This window comes from Schistocerca americana, chromosome 9 (assembly GCF_021461395.2).
Source record: "Schistocerca americana isolate TAMUIC-IGC-003095 chromosome 9, iqSchAmer2.1, whole genome shotgun sequence".
NCBI lineage: Eukaryota > Metazoa > Arthropoda > Insecta > Orthoptera > Acrididae > Schistocerca > Schistocerca americana.
In genome coordinates, this window is record NC_060127.1 from 96519215 (window position 1) to 96534257 (window position 15043).

The following is a 15043-nucleotide window of genomic DNA, read 5'->3' on the forward strand; positions in this document are numbered from 1 at the left end:
CTTCCGCCGACCACTGGCGACAACATCGATGTACTGTGGAGACCTCACGCCCCACGTGTTGAGCAATTCGGCGGTACGTCCACCCGGCCTCCCGCATGCCCACTATACGCCCTCGCTCAAAGTCCGTCAACTGCACATACGGTTCACGTCCACGCTGTCGCGGCATGCTATCAGTGTTGAAGACTGCGATGGAGCTCCGTATGCCACGGCAAACTGGCTGACACTGACGGCGGCGGTGCACAAATGCTGCGCAGCTAGCGCCATTCGACGGCCAACACCGCGGTTCCTGGTGTGTCCGCTGTGCCGTGCGTGTGATCATTGCTTGTACAGCCCTCTCGCAGTGTCCGGAGCAAGTATGGTGGGTCTGACACACCGGTGTCAATGTGTTCTTTTTTCCATTTCCAGGAGTGTATATAGAACGAAAATGTTCCGTAGATTACCCGGCCATTTATGTAGCTTCACTCAGTCTCTAGAAGATTCACCACCTCCGGTTTTCAGTGGAGTCAAGTAAGACATTGATCGCATGCGTAAAGAAAGCGGTCGTTATGAGGTCACACCAGATAGTATGCAACACACCCTACGTACAGGTAATACTTATGGCAACCTACGGTAGTCTTAACAATTCTACAAGTGAGCCGTGAGGCCGTACGGAGCTGAAATGAAGAATCGTACGCCAGCAGAGAGAACGCTGTATCGCTGAGGATCGAGGAAGTCAACCCATGTCTGCAGATTACGTCATCGCGACAGCGCTCGCAGACAAAGCAAAGCACCTCAGCTGGGACGGGACGCGCATTTGCAAACAATGTGACCCCGCCTGCCACCGCTCCCGGCTGTGCTACCAGGGATGCGTGACCTCGCCACGACAAACGATGACTGCTGCGTCTGGGCGTGCATCCACCAACACAGTTCCTGTGGCGCCAGCCACTGCTGGCTCTGCGAATTTACTGACCCCGACAGTACGTAGGGATTTCAGAAAATACTCGGTCCGAACAGGCCTCCAGTAGGTCCGACGGTACCGTCCGACCGCCGTGTCATCCTCAGACGACTGGCGTCACAAGATGCGGCGACATAAGCTCAGCACACCGCTTTCCCGGCCAATGTGAGTTTTCGAGACCGGAGCCACTAGTTCTCAGTCAAATAGCTCCTCAGCTGATCTCACAAGTGGGCTGAATGCATCCCGCTTGCCAACAGTGCTCGGAAGACCTAGACGGTCACCCATCCAAGTACTAGCCAAGCCCGATGGTGCTTAACTTCGGTAATCTGACGGGAAGTGCTGCAAAGCCTTTGGCCTTGGAAATTTTTGATGTTGTTGTCGTCCTAGTCCAGAGACTCCACCCTGTGCAAGCTTCTTCATCTCCGAGTAACTACTGCAACCTACATCCTTCTGAATCTGCTTAGTGTATTCATCTCTTGGTCTTCCTCTACGATTTTTACCCTCCACGCTTCCCTCCAATACTAAATAGGTGATCCCTTGTTGCCTCAGAACGTCTCATACCAACCGATTGCTTCTTATAGTCAAGTTGTGCCACTAATTCTTCTTTTCCCCAATTCTGTTCTGTACTTCCTCATTAGTTACCTGATCTACCAATAAAACCTTCAGCATTCTTCTGTAACAGTACATTTCGAAAGACTCTATTCTCTTCTTGTCTAAGCTATTTATCGTCCACGTTTCACTTCCACACAAATACTTTCAGAAACGACTTCCTGACACTTAAATCTATACTCGATGTTAACAAATTTCTCTTCTTCAGAAACGATTTCCTTGCCATTGCCAGTCTACATTTTATATCCTCTCTACTTCCACCATCATCAGTTATTTTGCTCCCCAAATAGCAAAACTCATTTACTACTTTAAGTGTCTCATTTCCTAATCTAAATCCCGCAGCATCACCCGATTTTATTCGACTACATTCGATTATTTTCGTTTTGCTTTTGTTGATGTTCATCTTATATCCTCCTTTCAAGACCATATCCATTCCATTCAGCTGCTCTTCCAGGTCCTTGGCTGTCTCTGACAGAATTACAATATCATCGGCGAACCTCAAAGTTTTTATTTCTTCTCCATGGATTTTAATTCCAACTCCGAATTTTTCTTTTGTTTCCTTTATTGCTTGCTCAATATACAGATTGAATAATATTGGGGAGAGCCTACAACCCTGTCTCACTCCCTTTCCAACCACTGCTTCCCTTTCATGCCCCTCGGGTCTTGTAACTGCCATCTTGTTTCTGTACAAATTGTAAATAGCCTTTCGCTCCCTGAATTTTACCCCTGCCACCTTCAGAATTTGAAAGAGAGTATTCCAGTCAACATTGTCAAAAGCTTTCTCTAAGTCTACAAATGCTAGAAACGTAGGTTCACCTTACCTTAACCTATTCTCTAAGATAAGTCGTAAAGTTCCAACATTTCTACGGAATCCAAACCGGTCTTCCCCGAGATCGGCTTGTACCAGTTTTTCCAGTCGTCTGTAAAGAATTCGCGTTAGTATTTTGCAGCTGTGACTTATTAAATTCACATCTGTCAACACCTGCTTTCTTTGGGATTGGAATTATTATATTCTTCTTGAAGTCTGAGGGTATTTCGCCTGTCTCATACATCTTGCTCACCAGATGGTAGAGTTTTTTCAGGACTGGCTCTCCCAAGGCTACCACTAGCTCTAATGGAATGTTGTCTACTCCCGGGGCCTTATTTTGACTTAGGTCTTTCAGTGCCCTGTCAAACTCATCACGCAGTATCATATCTCCCATTTCATCTTCATCTACATTCTCTTCCATTTCTATAATATTGTCCTCAAGAACATTGCCCTTGTATAGACCCTCTATATACACCTTCCACCTTTCTGCTTTCCCTTCTTTGCTTTGAACTGGATTTCCATCTGAGCTCTTGACATTCATGCAAGTGGTTCTCTTCTCTCCAAAGGTCTCTTTAATTTTCCTGTAGGCAGTATCTATCTTAACTTTAGTGAGATAAGCCTCTATATCCTTACATTTGTCCTGTAGCCATGCCTGCTTAGCCATTTTGCACTTCCTGTCGATCTCATTTTTGAGACGTTTGTATTCCTTTTTGCTATATATATCATTTTATTCGAAAAATTGCAAAATGAAAAAAATCTGAAATGTGTTAAATTTTTTTTCCGTTCTGACTCCCCTTAAACTCTTATGCTAACCTTTGACTAATCAGAATCTAGTTTGAATTGAACTGTAACTGGTCTGAATTCAACTTGTCTTTACATTAAGTACAACAATGTATCTTGCTATAATCAAAATTTGCACTCTCCTCGCGCCTTGAAAACAATGTCGCAGATTACTCGAAAGCACAACAGTAAACAGTAAGCATTCAACGGCTAAGCTAAATTTCTATTTTTGAATAAAATTTCCAGACAATATTTAATCTGTTGCATACCATATGATGCAATGTAGTAATACGCGACGATAATTATTCTTTGAACAGTGGGATGGGGAGAGTAACTATTCGTATGAAATGATATTCCAAGACAACAATTTTAAAATGAAGTATGTTTTCAAACAGACAGAGTAAAATTTCGGGTGATCTTCACACGTAACATCGGTCTGAACAATACTACGTTTTCGAGCAATAGGTGGTTCGCGCGTAGGGAAAATCGCGGCCTCACCCCTTCTCGGGCGCGATCTTTTAAACACGAAGTTGTGGCCCAATTGTTGTAACTGGCCCTTGATATTATGGATACTGGCACCTGGATGGCGATAACGTCCGAGCTAATCCCACACATGTTATACAGGGGACAGATCTAGGGTATGGCGTGGCCACAGGAGTACCTCAGCTCATAGACGTATGTGGTCGAGCATTGCCCTCTTGAAGACTGGCACCGCGATAGAACGCTAGGTGTACGTGACGTACTGTTGCGCTGCCGGAGTTCCCTTAATCATCAAGTCGTACGCGATGGCTCCCCACAGCCTGACACCAATAGAAACATTGCAAGAATGGTACCTTGCTCTGTATCACCTCCATACGCGCCAACGGTGGTCATCTAGTAGAGACCCACGATTGAGCTCTGGACACAATTCGAAGCCAATCGTGCTTTCCAGTCACGGAACCACTCCAAACTCAGGCATTTGTGTTGTGTTATTAATGGCAGCGTACACATGGGCACACGACCAATCCAATCACAGCTGTTTCCAGCAGCCTCAGTATGTGACAGTAACTGCCTAGTCAGGCTCTTCCTAGTCTGACCAATAGTGCGAGGTGACATGGAATGTTGCAAGTAGGCCAATACTTGTTCTCCGATGGCAGGCGCAAATGTGAAGAGGTTATTTTTTTAAATTTATGTTTAACATGCTCCATTCCAATCCCAAAGAAAGCAGGTGTTGACAGATGTGAAAATTACCGAACTATCAGTTTAATAAGTCACAGTTGCAAAATACTAACGCGAATTCTTTACAGACGAATGGGAAATCTGGTAGAAGCCGACCTCGGAGAAGATCAGTTTGGATTCCGTAGTAATGTTGGAACACGTGAGGCAATACTGGGCCTACGACTTATCTAAGAAGAAAGATTAAGGAAAGGCAAACCTACGTTCCTACCATCTGTAGACTTAGAGAAAGCTTTTGACGATGTTGACTGGAATACTCTCTTTCAAATTCTGAAGGTGGCAGGAGTAAAATACAGGGAGCGAAAGGCTATTTACAATTTGTACAGGAACCAAATGGCAGTTATAAGAGTCGAGGGGCACGAAAGGGAAGCAGTGGTTGGGAAGGGAGTGAGAAGGGTTGTAGCCTCTCTCCAATGTTATTCAATCTGTATATTGAGCAAACAGTGAAGAAAACAAAAGAAAAATTCGGAGTAGGTATTAAAATCCGTGGAGAAGAAATAAGAACTGAGGTTCGCCGATGACATTGTAATTCTGTCAGAGACAGCAAAGGACCTGGAAGAGCAGTTGAACGGAATGGATAGTGTCTTGAAAGGAGGATATAAGATGAACATCAACAAAAGCAAAACGAGGATAATGGAATGTAGTAGAATTAAGTCGTGTGATGCTGAGGGAATTAGATTAGGAAATGACACACTTAAAGTAGTAAAGGAGTTTCGCTATTTGGGGAGCAAAATAACTGATGATGGTGGAAGTAGAGAGGATATAAAATGTAGACTGGCAATGGCAAGAAAAGCGTTACTGAAGAAGAGAAATTTGTTAACATCGAGTATAGATTTAAGTGTCAAAGTCTTTTCTGGAAGTATCTGTATAAAGTGTAGCCATGTATGGAAGTGAAACATGAACGATAAATAGTTTGGACAAGAAAAGAATAGGAGCTTTCGAAATATGGTGCTACAGAAGAATGCTGAAGATTAGATGGGTAGATCACATAACTAATCAGGTATTGAATAGGATTGGGGAGAAGAGACGTTTGTGGCACAACTTGACTAGAAGAAGGGATCGGTTGATAGGACATGTTCTGAGGCATCAAGGGATCACCAATTTAGTACTGGAGGGCACGGTGGACGGTAAAAATGGTAGAGGGAGACCAAGAGATGAATACACTAAGCAGATTCAGAAGGATGTAGGTTGCAGTAGGTACTGGGAGATGAAGAAGCTTGCACAGGATAGAGTAGCATGGAGAGCTGCATCAAACCTGTCTCAGGACTGAAGACCACCGCAACAACAACAACAACAACAACAACAACAACACATGCTCCATTACAGTATTTGTCATACTACATGTATGTATTTGTGTGTGTGTGTGTGTGTGTGTGTGTGTGTGTGTGTATGTGTGTAATGTTTGTGTAGGATGATGATGATGATGAGAGGAGGGAGATAATCTACTCCTTGCGAATAGCACCAAGTGGGCCGCTAAGCTCAACATCCTCATCCATGGGATGGATCACTGTCAACTGTGTCAGGGTCCTCACTTCATGAGAGACTGCGGAGAGGTTTGGTAATTAAACAAGGACACTGGTAAGTTATCTGGTGATGTGGTACTTTACGCCACCATTTCTCCCCTTGCTAGCCAAATACTAGGAGTGAAAATTTTTTTGCACCAGCCGGATTCATACCGGCTTACCTCTTGGGCGAGTGGCACTACACAACCATGCCTTAGCAACCTCGGGCACGGAGGCGAGTTATATGAAGGACTTGCGGTGTACTTGATGCAAAATGGGGCAATCTTCTCCTGTGATGGTCAGATGTGGTCGACCGGAAACTAGACAATTTCACTTGCCATCATGTCCCCATACAGTCCAACAAAGAGCCACTGTCACATCTCAATGCCCAACAAACTTGGACATTTCACGATTCCATCAGCTGGTCAAATGGAGGAAACCTACAGTGAGCCCGCTTTCAAAGTCTGTAAGGTGCTGATAACATTGTCTACACGAGTATATGTCATCTGCTTGTCCTCCACAGTAATCGCTCAAGACCTGACAGTGTTTACACTCCTAGTATACCCTACCGGGCCTCCTAACAACGTTAACCAAGTAAAACATTAACGGACTCTTGTCGACGTTCTATCTCTCACAGAGAACTGGATCTCTAATCATTTACATATCCGCCGATGGTGTTTATTTGTACAAAGTTGTACCGCCATTCGACCATCTCTTTTGTGTAGTTCACTTTTCTTTCAGGCAGTGTAGCGTTAGAGATACTATTGGGGACACTAGGTTATGAATCAAGTAAATGTCCAGCAGAGAAAACCTGCTAACCTTGGACAAGCATGTGTGTCAGCCATCTTGGTCTGTGACCTATTGATGAGACGGGTATTTAAACACGTTTTCCAAAAATGATCTCACACGGACGTAATAAAATTTCGTAGAGAGAGTGTCAGGACGTTTAAACGGAACAGGCGATATACTGCGATTACCAGCCACCTGACACACTATAACACCGCCAGGAAGCATAAAACTGTCAGAGCCACAAGGCAGCGTCCTTAAAAGAAACGCCGTACGAAGCGGCGAGTTAACTAACGCGATTAGTTCGCTTTGCGGGCTTCCACGCCACCATATGTGACAGCCATTATCGCGCGCTAGCCGGGAACCAGGTCGCAAAGACCAACCGCCCGCCGCAGTCGGTTGGGTAACTGGATTGTTACCTTCCGAACGCGCGCGGGAAGGCTGTGCGGCGAGAATTCCAGATGCAGATCACAGCCGGAGCGCCTAACGGTCCGCGCATAAAAAAAAAAGGAAGGGCGCGCGCGAGCCAATTCGCAGGCACGCAGAGAACGCAGCGCGCATGCCAAAGCACATCGCCTGCGAAGATGCTCTCCCAACCTGTTGCAATATCAAGCCACGAATTTGAAAGACCCCCACACACCAAGGAGGTTTAGAATCTTTGGAGACTCCCTGACTTCAGTAACAGTGAAACTAGCGGCGCCTGCACTCCGCCATTTTAAAGATGCCAAAACACTGTTTCGATTAGATTAGATTTACTTTCATTCCAATTGATCCGTAGTGAGGAGTTCCTCCAGGATGTAGAAAATGTCAGAAAAACAACAATACATGACAAATATTTACAACTCAAACAAATAAGCTAATGAACCATTCCACAGGTCCCAAGTGGAATGATCGTCATTTTTTAATGAACACTGTATGAAAGAATCATTTTACAAATACTAATGCACTGAATTTAAAATAAAAAAAGTTTATTTATTTATAAGGTAATAAACGTGTAATACAACTACTATAGTACTTATTTACAATGAACACATTACTGCACTGAAATGGTGCAGAAGTTAGATTGTACTTACACACATTTACAAAGAACACATTACTGCAATAGTGTAGCAGTTATATATATATCAGTTGGTTCTACTGAGAAATTCATCGATGGAGTAGAAGGAGTTGGCCACCAATAAATCCTTTAGGCTTCTCTTAAACTGAATTTCATTGCTTTTTAAGCTTTTTATGGCTGCTGGCAAGTTATTGAAAAAGTGTGTTCCTGAATAATGCACACCTTTTTGCACAAGACTAAGAGACTTTAAATCCTTGTGAAGATTATTCTTATTTCTAGTATTGATTCCATGAATTGAGCTGTTGGTTTGAAAAAGTGATATATTTTTAATGACCAATTTCATTAAAGAATAAATATATTGGGAAGCTGTAGTTAGTATACCTAGTTCCCTAAACAGGCTTCTGCAGGATGTTCTTGAGTTCACACCACTGTGTGCGAACTTCATGTATTGTAGCGTTATTTATGTAAATGAGAACGTAAATGTGTCTACAAATGGTTGCCTACTGTGATGCAATCAAGCTTCATGCACATTAGCAACCCTTCGATATATATGTGTCTTTAAGACTTCATTTATAAACAATTACCATACTGTATAAACCGATTTCTATGTAGACGATATAAACTACTGCTGTCATTCCATAAGAATAGAATAATTTCGAAGTTATTTAACAGGAAACTAGACTATGTAAATTTTATACAGTTCTTTACAACGTTTTCACTAAATTATGTTTTATTGAAGTAAAGAAATGTGTAAAATCAATTTAAATACTTTCGTTGGCAATACTGTAATTACTTGAATTATTATCCTGCAATTGTAATTTCTCTGATCTCTCAACCTTGGCACAACGACAGTATCAAAAAGACATACATGTTTGTGCAGACTTAGCAATTAGAAGGAATTTTGTAGCTCAAATAAGTAGATGGAAATTCTATTACTGGTGAAGCTGACTTATTATCGTGAAGCAGTTATTTGAGTGCTAGAAATATAAAGAAGCTAGATTCAATTAACTTTTATTATTTAGTAGTTACAACCACCCACTGAACTATCACAATTTTGGAAACTTCCAAACTGCTTCATGCAGGAAAATCTCAAGACAAGGCGAAGAAAACAACATAACCAACAGACAACCAGGTAAGTACTAGATTTATAATTTCTCAAAGTGGGCATGATTATCAACTTTATCAAAAACGACGAATATCTGAAGAGTGGATACGTCACTGGAAATGTAATTGTTTTTGAAAGGACATGTCATAATACAGATGCACAAATAGAAGTGATAAGTCAGCTGTTACTTTCTATAAGGAGGTGCTTCAGCAAACTTACACTTTTACTTGAAATGTGAACTATTTGTTTCATTGATTTCACTCATACTGCTTCAAACCTTTATGTTTACAGTATGAAGGTTCATGAAGGACAGTGTAAGGAAAAGATTCTGAATCAAGTCATTGTAACGAAAAGAAGCAGAACCTACAAAATATAGATCGTGCTGTATGTTCAGAGCAGTTCCGCAAAGTTCATTTTGTTCGAACTTTGACATCATGTATTCACATCACAGACATTGCAATGTGTTGCATTTTTTTCCATTATTTATTGTGTCATATGTGCCAAATATAAGCTGCACCAGATGTTTAATAAATGATTGTAACACTTGCTGTATAACATCTAATACTTGACAAAATTTAACATTAGAATACTTTTTCTTTGCTGTTGACTACTGGTGTTATGGCAGCTTTCTTTCTGTAGAATTTATGTTCGAGATAATACAGCAAACGAATGTCGTGGCCAGGTAACAAATCATTCATTTAATATTTTCAACATATGAATTCATTTTTTGTGCACATAAAGTAGTTGTGCCCAGGGCTACTTGTTATGCTGGAAGGTTTTTTTAAATTTTGGGAACTGCAGCTCCAAAAGGTACTAATGAGTTCTGAGCATCAAAAACTTAACACATAATGATAATTATGTTAATTTATCAATCCATTGGTTTTCAGTTTGCTAAAAGATGTTTCCTGCTATCGAGACATGCTTCCTTATGACATTGTTGTTTGTATCAAGATAAAGTTGAAGACTGAGTGTGCAGCGAACATGGAATGCAGGAAGAAAATCAAGCTTTTCCATCACACAGATCCATGCCAGAGGCAGGATTCGAACCTGCGACCGTAGCAGCAGCGCGGTTCCGGACTGAAGCGCCTAGAACCGCTCGGCCACACTGGTCGGCTAAATAAACCTTCCTGTCACGCACTAACAAAATGGAAATGGCCTACCAGCTACCTAAAGGCATCTACAATGACAGATAGACATCCTTGAACGCCAAAATTAGACACTACGGCACTGTTACTTTACCGAAGGCTCTGTATGTGTCAGAGACTTACAACGAACAACTCCATTTTGGAGCAATCCAGCCGGGCCCCATCAACGGAAACAGGAAGTAAAGAGAGCGTGACAGTCACGAACTGGAGGGTGATTACAATTAAACTTTCGATACTTGAAAAGATCCTCGTGAAATAGAATGATCATATGACAGTGAAACTTTATGAAAACATTTGTATGGACATACGGAAGAGAAATAACGAATAAACCGTCGAAAGAAACACATTTTAATTTCCGCAGGAGAGGGTGACATTAGTTAACTGTGTACTATGTTTACGTTCCGGGTTACAAATGTTGCTCAATGTGACGACTATCTAAATCGACAACAGCCTGGAACCGCACCAGAAATTCCATTTCACAACTGTTCGCAGCAATTTTCGAATGGTGCCCCATGAAAAGTAGAACAGTCGTGACACAGCTCGTGTACTACTTGAAAATCGCGCATTGCGTCCAGAATTGTCAGTCATGGTCACAGTAACGTTTTCAACAATTTATGGCGCAATCGGCCGTCGGCGTCCCAGGAGCAATTCCCAAATCACCAGTTAATTCAAACTTCCGAATCGTTTTCTTCAACCTCGAGTAGAGAGAGCACCTCTCCGTATTCCTTTAAAACTTTGATTACGAGTGATTACTGACTGAAACTACCATTTTATTAATTTCTTTTTGAACTACCAGTGCCTTGCGTATGAATAGCCGATGCTATTGAGAGACAGAGACATCTGGTTGTACACTGAGGTAATTCTACGGATGTAGTGCAGTCACTTAACAGCGTTCAAAGCAACAGCCGGCGCAGAGATTGTGTTACGTCATTGTGGGAGACTTTGCCTTTTTTTTTAGATCGTTCTGCGATCATTCACAGTGAAAGTAAGTAACGCAAATTTGAGTTTGTACTACTACTGTTATGAGTAGCTTAGGAATGAAACCACTGCAGCAGTATGCGCTTTTGATATAATTTTATTAAATTTTAAGCCCATTTTTGTTTCTTATTTAGGATTATAATTTATTTTAGGTATTATGAGTTTTTGGGTGTGTCTAGATGTGGGATTGTGTCTATGAAAAATTCGAAATTCTTTTCAGATATATCTCATGAAACGATGGGTGGTTGAAAGGTGTATGCCTCAATGGATCCAAAGTGAAACCAGTATTTCAAAACAATTATTGTTTACGTTTTGCCAACTTCTTCTTGTATTCGTTGTTTACTACGGTAGTGGAGGTTAATTTTGTGAAAAACTGTAAAATTGTATTCCTAACTGAAACCAAAACCTTAAAATAAATTAATCTTCACTTTTTGCCAATTTCTTCTTCTAGTCGTTGCTTGCGTTGATGATAAAGGTCAATTTGTCACATTGTTAGTTGCCATACTTCTCCGAAAGGGCTCGATCGATTCTGATTAAATTTTACACGTATATTCGGTAAGTCTGAGAATCGGTCGTAATCTATTTTTCATACCCCTAAGTGATAAGGGTGGTCCACCCCAAAAACTTATTTCTTATTTTTTGGACAGAACATTTTATTTTTTATGATGTGGTATTAAAAAATACACACAACCCTAAATTTTCATCCTTCTACCACCAACCCCTATTTTTAATAGCGATTTTAGTAATTTAATTATTTTCAACCCCGCTCAAAATCTGATCAATTATCACTTGATCAGTTATCACCCCTAGGTGTCTACTGGTTATAGTCTTTCACTATTCGACAGATAAGTAGTTGAAGAAACGTATCAAAAGCAACGACTCGAATATCCCTCTTTGGATCTATGTAACTAGACCGAGAAATTTAACTAGGTAGCATGCGTTATTCGCCAAACAGACATTTAGGCCTAGCGCACACGCATCGATTTTTAACGTACGGAAATATATCGTACGATCAAATTCTTTTAGTGGAAGAAAGAAGTTCCTATGCTCTCCTTTGTTCCTCTAAAAGAATTTAATAGTACAATATTTTTACGTATGATAAAAATCGATGCGTGTGGCCTTGGCCTTATTCGTATAATGCTGGCGAACACGTTTCGACACGAAATTGCCACTGTTTGTATGCTCATGGACCAGCCGTGTATCAGCTGCAATTGTTAAATCCGCGCGATCTACCGTAGAAACGCTAGAACTAATAGTGGCCGATAATGCCGGACATCTCCCTAAGCCTTTTCTCACTCCCTACACAGTTTTCGGCCATTATTATTGTGTCACGAGCTCCCGCCAACAACGGCTATTGTGTTACACGTATACATTATTCTTAATAGACTAGAGATAATTTATATGGCAAAACAACGTTTGCCGGGTCAGTATAACATATAAAGATTTTCAGAGGCGGAACGCCGGGTATAGCTCGTGTGTATATACAGGGTGGTCCATTGATCGTGACCGGGCCCAATATCTCGCGAAATAAGCGTCAAACGAAAAAACTACAAAGAACGAAACTTGTTTAGCTTGATGGGGAAACCAGATGGCGCTATGGTTGGCCCGCTAGGTGGCGCTGCCATAGGTCAAACGGATATCAACTGCGTTTTTTAAAGAGGAACCCCCATTTTTATTACATATTCGTGTAGTACATAAAGAAATATGAATGATTTAGTTGGACCACTTTTTTCGCTTTGTGACAGATGGCGCTGTAATATTCACAAACATATGGCTCACAATTTTAGACAAATAGTTGGTAGCAGGTAGGTTTTTTTAAATTAAAATACAGAACGTAGGTACGTTTGAACATATTATTTCGGTTGTTCCAATGTGATACATGTACCTTTGTGAACTTATCATTTCTGAGAACGCATGCTGTTACAGCGTGATTACCTGTAAATACCACATGAATGCACTTGTCGCAGCCATCGTGGATTTTCCGTTGCCCAATAGTGTATATTATGCCGGTTTATGTTACCGCTGTTGGTGACTGACGCTTCGTCGCTAAATAGAACGCGTGCAAAAAATCTGTCATCGTCCCGTAATTTCTCTTGTGCCCAGTGGCAGAACTGTACACGACGTTCAAAGTCGTCGCCATGCAATTCCTGATGCATAGAAATATGGTACGGGTGCAATCGATGTTGATGTAGCATTCTCAACACCGACGATTTGGAGATTCCAGATTCTCACGCAATTTGTCCACTATTGATGTGCGGATTAGCCGCGACAGCAGCTAAAACACCTACTTTGGCATCGTCATTTGTTGCAGGTCGTGGTTGACGTTTCACATGTGGCTGAACACTTCCTGTGTCCTTAAATAACTTAACTATCCGGCGAACGGTCCGGTCACTTCTACATCTACATCTATACTCCGCGAGCCACCTTACGGTGTGTGGCGGAGGGTACTTATTGTACCACTATCTGATCCCCCCTTCCCTGTTCCATTCACGAATTGTGCGTGGGAAGAACGACTGCTTGTAAGTCTCCGTATTTGCTCTAATTTCTCGGATCTTTTCGTTGTGATCATTACGCGAGATATATGTGGGCGGTAGTAATATGTTGCCCATCTCTTCCCGGAATGTGCTCTCTCGTAATTTCGATAATAAACCTCTCCGTATTGCGTAACGCCTTTCTTGAAGTGTCCGCCACTGGAGCTTGTTCAGCATCTCCGTAACGCTCTCGCGCTGACTAAATGTCCCCATGACGAATCGCGCTGCTTTTCGCTGGATCATGTCTATCTCTTCTATTAATCCAACCTGGTAAGGGTCCCATACTGATGAGCAATACTCAAGAATCGGACGAACAAGCGTTTTGTAAGCTACTTCTTTCGTCGATGAGTCACATTTTCTTAGAATTCTTCCTATGAATCTCAACCTGGCGGCTGCTTTTCCCACTATTTGTTTTATGTGATCATTCCACTTCAGATCGCTCCGGATAGTAACTCCTAAGTATTTTACGGTCGTTACCGCTTCCAATGATTTACCACCTATGGCATAATCGTACTGGAATGGATTTCTGCCCCTATGTATGCGCATTATATTACATTTATCTACGTTTAGGGAAAGCTGCCAGCTGTCGCACCATGCATTAATCCTCAGCAGGTCCTCCTGGAGTACGTACGAGTCTTCTGATGTTGCTACTTTCTTGTAGACAACCGTGTCATCTGCAAATAGCCTCACGGAGCTACCGATGTTGTCAACTAAGTCATTTATGTATATTGTAAACAATAAAGGTCCTATCACGCTTCCCTGCGGTACTCCCGAAATTACCTCTACATCTGCAGATTTTGAACTGTTAAGAAGGACATGTTGTGTTCTTTCTTCTAGGAAATCCTGAATCCAATTACAAACCTGGTCCGATATTCCGTAAGCTCGTATTTTTTTCACTAAACGTAAGTGCGGAACCGTATCAAATGCCTTCCTGAAGTCCAGGAATACGGCATCAATCTGCTCGCCAGTGTCTACGGCACTGTGAATTTCTTGGGCAAATAGGGCGAGCTGAGTTTCACATGATCTCTGTTTGCGGAATCCATGTTGGTTATGATGAAGGAGATTTGTATTATCTAAGAACGTCATAATACGAGAACACATCAGATTGACGTAAGCGAAATAGGCCTATAATTATTCGCATCTGATTTATGACCCTTCTTGAAAATGGGAACGACCTGCGCTTTCTTCCAGTCGCTAGGTACTTTACGTTCTTCCAGCGATCTACGATAAATTGCTGATAGAAAGGGGGCAAGTTCTTTAGCATAATCACTGTAGAATCTTAAGGGTATCTCGTCTGGTCCGGATGCTTTTCCGCTACTAAGTGATAGCAGTTGTTTTTCAATTCCGATATCGTTTATTTCAATATTTTCCATTTTGGCGTCCGTGCGACGGCTGAAGTCAGGGACCGTGTTACGATTTTCCGCAGTGAAACAGTTTCGGAACACTGAATTCAGTATTTCTGCCTTTCTTCGGTCGTCCTCTGTTTCGGTGCCATCGTGGTCAACGAGTGACTGAATAGGGGATTTAGATCCGCTTACCGATTTTACATATGACCAAAACTTTTTAGGGTTCTTGTTTAGATTGTTTGCCAAT

At 41.8% G+C, this 15043-nt stretch overlaps 1 protein-coding gene across 1 annotated transcript in view; it reads right to left on the reverse strand.

Moving 5' to 3' along the window:
- LOC124551354 (echinoderm microtubule-associated protein-like 2) overlaps positions 1 to 15043 on the reverse strand; it is a 666787-nt gene that overhangs the window by 637432 nt on the left and 14312 nt on the right. The gene's annotated exons all lie outside the window — the stretch shown is intronic.